Source organism: Equus caballus, chromosome 25 (genome assembly GCF_041296265.1).
Source record: "Equus caballus isolate H_3958 breed thoroughbred chromosome 25, TB-T2T, whole genome shotgun sequence".
NCBI classification, from domain to species: domain Eukaryota; kingdom Metazoa; phylum Chordata; class Mammalia; order Perissodactyla; family Equidae; genus Equus; species Equus caballus.
Window position 1 is genome coordinate 12,507,393 of NC_091708.1, and position 6,000 is coordinate 12,513,392.

Consider the following 6,000-nt stretch of genomic DNA (forward strand, 5'->3'; position numbering starts at 1 on the left):
GAAAGTCTGGCGAGTGATTGGGCCCTGCCTCCAGTTAGAGCTTCTCAGAAAGTAACTACAGCCTTACAAGCAAGGAGCTTTGTTTCTTTTGTTTGGAAACTTAGTGAAATTTTATATGCTCTTCAGAAATTTTCAGTCAGATGCTCAGAACTTTGACACCTTTTCCCATAGAAATAGCACTAGAAAGCCAGTTCCACAATAGTCTTTTATGAAACCAAACTATAGCAGTATGCCAGTAATACCATAAACCCTGTCGTTGTTTTATGGAGAAACAGTTTCCAGTTTTGTTTTGTTTTGTTTGAGGAAGATAAGCCCTGAGCTAACATCCACCACCTGTCCTCTTCTTTTTGCTGAGGGAGATTGGCCCTGAGCTAAAATCTACGCCCATCTTTCTCTCTTTTATATGTGGGGCTTGATAAACCATGCATAGGTCGTGCCCAGGATCCAAACTGGAGAACCCCAGGCAGCTGAAGTGGACCACGTGAACATAACTGCTGCACCACCAGGCCAGCCCCTCTGCCCATTTTTTGATTGGGTTGTTTCTTGTTTCGTTGTTCATTTGTGTGAGTTCTTTATATATTACGGAGATTAACCATTTGTTAGATATATGATTTGCAAGTATTTTCTGCCAATTGGTGAGTTGTCTTTTCATTTTAATCCTGGTTTACTTTGCCTTGCAGAAGCTCTTTAGTCTGATGATGTTCTACTTGTTTTTTCTTTTGTTTTCTTGTCCAAGAAGGCATGGTATTCAAAAAGTTCCTTTTAAGTTTGATGTCCAAGAGTGTACTGCCTATATTTTATTCTAGAAGTTTTATGGGTTCAGGTTTTACCTTCATGTCTTTGATCCATTTTGAGTTTATTTTTGTGTGTCCTGTAAGATAATGGTCTACTTTCATTCTTTTGCATGTGGCTGTCCAGTTTTGCCAGCACCATTTATTGAAGAGACTTTCCTTTCTCCATTGTACGTTCTTAGCACCTTTTTCAGAGATTAGCTGTCCATGGCTGTGTGGTTTTGTTTCTGAGCTCTCAATTCTGTTCCATTGATCTGTGTGCTTATTTTTGTACCAGTACCATGCTATTTTGATTACTGTAGCTTTGTAGTATATTTTGAAGTCAGTGATTGTGATGTCTCCAACTTTGTTCTTTTTTCTCAGGATTGCCTTAGCTATTCAGGGTCTTTGGTTGCATCATATGAATTTTAGGTTCTTTGTTCTATTTCCGTGAAGAATCATCGGGATTCTGATTGGGATTGCATTGAATCTGTAGATTGCTTTAGGTAGTGTGGACATTTTAGCTATGTTTGTTCTTACAGGCAGTGAGCATGGAATATCTTTCTATTTCTTTATGTCATCATCAGTTTCCTTCAGCAATTTCTTAGAGTTGTTATTGTATAGGTCTTACACCTCCTTGGTTCAATTTACTCCTAGATATTTTATTATTTTTGCTGCGATTGTACTTGGGATTGTGTTCTTGAGTTCTCTTTCTGTTAGTTCATTATTTGAGTATAGAAATGCAGCTGAATTTTGTAAATTGATTTTGTACCCTGCAACTTTACTGTAGTTGTTGATCATTTCTAATAGTTTTCCGATGGATTCTTTAGGGTTTTCTATGTATAAAATCATGTCTTCTGCAAACAGAGTTTCACTGCATGCCTATTTGGATTCCTTTTATTCCTTTTTCTTGCCTGATTGCTCTGGCCAAAACCTCTAGTGCTATGTTGAATAAGAGTGGTGAGAGTAGGCACCCTTGTCTTGTTCCTGATCTCAGAGGGATGGCTTTCAATTTTTCCCCATTGAGTATGATGTTGGCTGTGGGTTTGTCACATATGGCCTTGATTATATTGAGGTGCTTTCCTTCTATACCCATTTTTTTGAGAGTTTTTACCATAAATGGACGCTGGATGTTGTTAAATGCTTTCTCTGCATCTGTTGAGATGATTATGTCATTTTTTCCCTCCATTTTGTTAATGTGGTATAGTACATTGATTGATTTGCAGATGTTGAACCATCCTTGCATCCCTGGAATAAATCCCACTTGATCATGGTGTATGATCTTTTAAATGTATTGTTGTATTTGATCTGCTAGTATTTTGTTGAGGATCTTTGCATCTACCTTCATCAGTGATATTGACCTGTAATTTGCTGTTTTTGTTTGTTGCCCTTGTCTGGTTTGGTACCCGGGTTTTGTTGGCCTTGTAGAATGAGTTAGGAAGCATCCTCTCCTCTTCAATTTTCTGGAAGAGTTTGAGAAGGGTAGATATTAAGTCTTTGAATGTTTGGTAGAATTCACCAGGGAAGCCATCTGGTCCTGGCCTTTGTCTTTTGGGAGGTTTTTGATTACTGTTTTGATCTGTTTACTAGTGATTGGTCTATTCATATTCTCTTCCATTTTCAGCTTTGGAAGAATTTTTATCCATTTTTTCCAGATTATCTAATTTGTTGGCATATAGCTTTTTGTATTATTGTCTTAATCCTTTCTTATCCTCTGTAATTTCTCTTTTTTTCTGATTTTATTTATTTGAGCCTTTTCTTTTTTTCCTCAGTGAATCTAGTTAAAAGGTTTGTCAGTTGAACAAGCTCTTAGTTTCATTGATGCTTTCTGTTGTTTTTTAGTCTCTGTTTCATTTATTTTCACTATGATTTTTATTATTTCCTTGCTTCTACTAATTTTGGGCTTTGTTCCTCTTTTTCTAGTTCTTTTCGTTGTAGTGTTAGATTGTTTATTTGATATTTTTCTGGGTTTTTTGAGGCAGACTTGTATTACTGTAAGGTTGCTTCTTAGTACTGCTCTTGCTGCATTCCATAGATTTTGGGCTTTTAAAAAAAATTTTCATTTGTCTACAGCTATTTTTTGATTTCTCCTTTGATTTCTTCTTTCTCCAGTAGTTGTTTGTAGCATGTTGTTTAGTCTCAATGTGTTTGTGACATTTCCATCTTTCTTCTTTTAGTTGATTTCTAGTTTCATACCATTGTGATTTGAAAGATACTTGGTCTTATTTCAGTCTTCTTCAATTTGTTGAGAGTGTTTTGCGTCCTAACATATGGTCTGTTCTTGAGAAAGTTCCATGTGCACTTGAGAAGAATGTTTATTCTGTTGCTTTTGGATGGAGTGTTCTATGTATGTGTATCTATTAACTCCATCCAGTCTGATGTTTCCTTTAAGGCTGACGTTTCCTTGTTGACTTTCTGTCTGGATGATCTATCCCTTGGTGTAAGCAGAGTATTAAATTCCTCTACTACTATTGTGTTACTATCAATTTCTGTCTTTAGGTGTGTTAGTTGGTTTATATATTTTGGTGCTTCTATGTTAGGTGCATAACTTATTAACATATTAATAAATGTTAAATCTTTTTGGTGGACTGTCCCCTTTATCATTATGTAATGTTCATCTTTGTCATCTCTTGTTACCATTTTGGCTTGAAGTCTAATTTATCTGATATAAGTATGATTACACCCCTTTCTTTTTTTTGCTGTTTGCTTGGAGTATCACTTTCCATCCCTTCACTTTGAGACTGTGTTTTGTTTTAAAGCTGAGATGAATCTCCTGGAGGCAGCATATAGTTTTTTAATCTATTCAGCCACTCTTTGTCTTTCGATTGGTGAATTCAATTCATTTACCTTTAGGATGGCTATTGATACATGAGTAATTAGTACTGCCAGTTTGCCTTTTGTTTTCTGGTTGCTCTGTATCTCTGTTGTTTCTTTTTCCTTGTGTTTCTGTCTGCCATTTCAATTTGGTGTTTTTCTGTGATGTCTTTCTGTTTCCTCTTTTTTATGTGTTTTGTCTCTGCTCTGAAGTTTTGTTTTGTGGTTTCCGTGAGGTTTGTATATAAGGTCTCATAGATAAAATAGTCCTTTTTCTGTTGATAGCTTGTTACCTTCATTTATCTATGAAAGTTCTGTCCCTTTAACTCCTCCCTTTCTATGTTTTTGATGTTGCAGATTATCCCATTTTTGTTGTGAAATCATTACCAAATTGGAATGGCTTTGTTTTATTTAACCTTTATATTATAGTTGTTTCCCAACCTATTCTGATAGAGAGTTGCAATTTTCTAAGTGTATCTTGTCAGTTTATCACCTTGCTCAAAGTTTTGTGTACCTTTACCTTTTTGTTTCAGGTGAAAGAGCTCCTTTCAACATTTCTTGTAAGGCAGGTGTAGTGGCAATGAACTCCTTGAGCTTTTGTTTTTCTGGGAAAGCCTTTATTTCTCCTTCGTATCTGAAGGATAGTTTCGCTGGGTAGAATATTCTTGGCCGATGGCTTTTATCTTTGAATATTTTGAATATATCATTCTACTCTCTACTGGCCTATAGAGTTTCTGCTGAGAAATGTGCTGATAGCTAATGGGGGTTCCTTACAGGTTATTTTTTTCCCCCGGCTGTCTTTAATATTCTGCCTTGTCATTGACTTTTGACAACTTTATTATCATGTTTCTTGGAGAAGGTGTTTTTACGTTGAGGTAACTGGGTATTTTATTAGCTTCATGGGTTAGTATATCCAGTTCCTTCCTCAGGTGTGGAAAATTCTAAGCTATTATTTCTTTAAATAATCTCTTAGTCTTTTTCTCTCTCTTGTATCTCTTTCTGAGATACCCATTATTCTTATGTTGCCCTTTCTAATGAAGTTGAATAGTTCTTGTAGAATTTGTTCTTTTTAAATGTTAGTTCTCCCTTCTACTTGAATTATTTCTAGGTTTCTATCTTCAAGCTCACTAATTCTCTCTTCCATATGGTCTGTTCTATTTCTAATGCTTTCTAATGCATTCTCCATCTCATTCATTGAGTTTTCAGCTCAAAAATTTCTCTTTGGTTCTTTTTTAGAGTTTCAGTCTTTTTGTTAAAGCATTTCTTCTCTTCATTCATTTTATTCCTGAGCTCATTGAACTGTTTTTCTGAGTTTTCTTGTAGCTCATTGAGTTTCTTCATAACAGCTATTTTGCATTCATTATCAATTAGATCATAATCCTCCGTGACTTCAAGTTTGGTTTCTGGAGAATCTTTATTTTCAGTGTTCTTTTGCAGTGCTTGATGAGTTATTCCTCTGTTGGCACATTTGCTGTAGCAATGCTTTTGTTATTTAGGTGTAGCTTTGTTTGCTTTGATTCTATTCAGTCAGTGTGTAGTTTGAGGCCTTTCTTTTGTTTTTGAGAAGGTGGGGCTGTAACACCGGTTTTTGGTTTTTCCCTCCAGAACTACCTCTTGCTCCGCACTTCCCCGCTGCACTGCCTCTACTAGGATGTCACCACTGCCCTTGTTGTTGCCACCTGCACCTCTGGGGTCACTGATGCCTTGCTGTTGCCATTGTTGCTGTTATCTCTGGCTTTGCCACCAGGGGCACAGGAATGGTGGGCGCCTCCACCATGTCCAGGTTCTAGGGTCACAAGCACCACTGCAATGGTGAGGGGAGGAGGAGAATGGGGAGAGGGTCGGGTTTGTGGGGGCAGTGCCTGCACTGTTGCCAGATTCCTTGTGGCCACAGGTCCCTGAGGTTGGGAGTCCTATGTCATGTGCACCACCTCTGCTGCTGCTGCTGGGTTCTGAGCCACAACCAGGGTATCAGGTTTGTAGGGCACTGGTTTTGCCGTTTCCTGGTTCCCTGTGGCCACAGATGATGCTGTGGTTGAGAGATCAGAGTTGTGTGTGTGTCTCTACTGCTGCTACTGGGTTCTGACCCATAGCTAGGGTTTCGGGACTGTGGGGCTCCACTTCTTCTGCTGTCCGTTTCCCTGTGGCTGCAGGCACTGCTGTGGTTGGGAGGTTGGAGTTGTGTATATGCCTCTGCTGCTGTTACTGGGCTCTGAGCCACGGTCAGGGGTGGGGATTGTGGGGCTCTGCCTCTCTTCTTGTCCTCTCCCCTGTGGCTGCAGGTGCTGCTGTGGTGAGGAGGCTGGAGTCATGTGCACACCGGGTTGTCTGGGGCTGCAGGCAGCTGGCTTAGCCACCATGGCTTGGGGCCAGGATCATGGGCACCACCTCCACTGTTTCTCTGGTTCACCTCCTC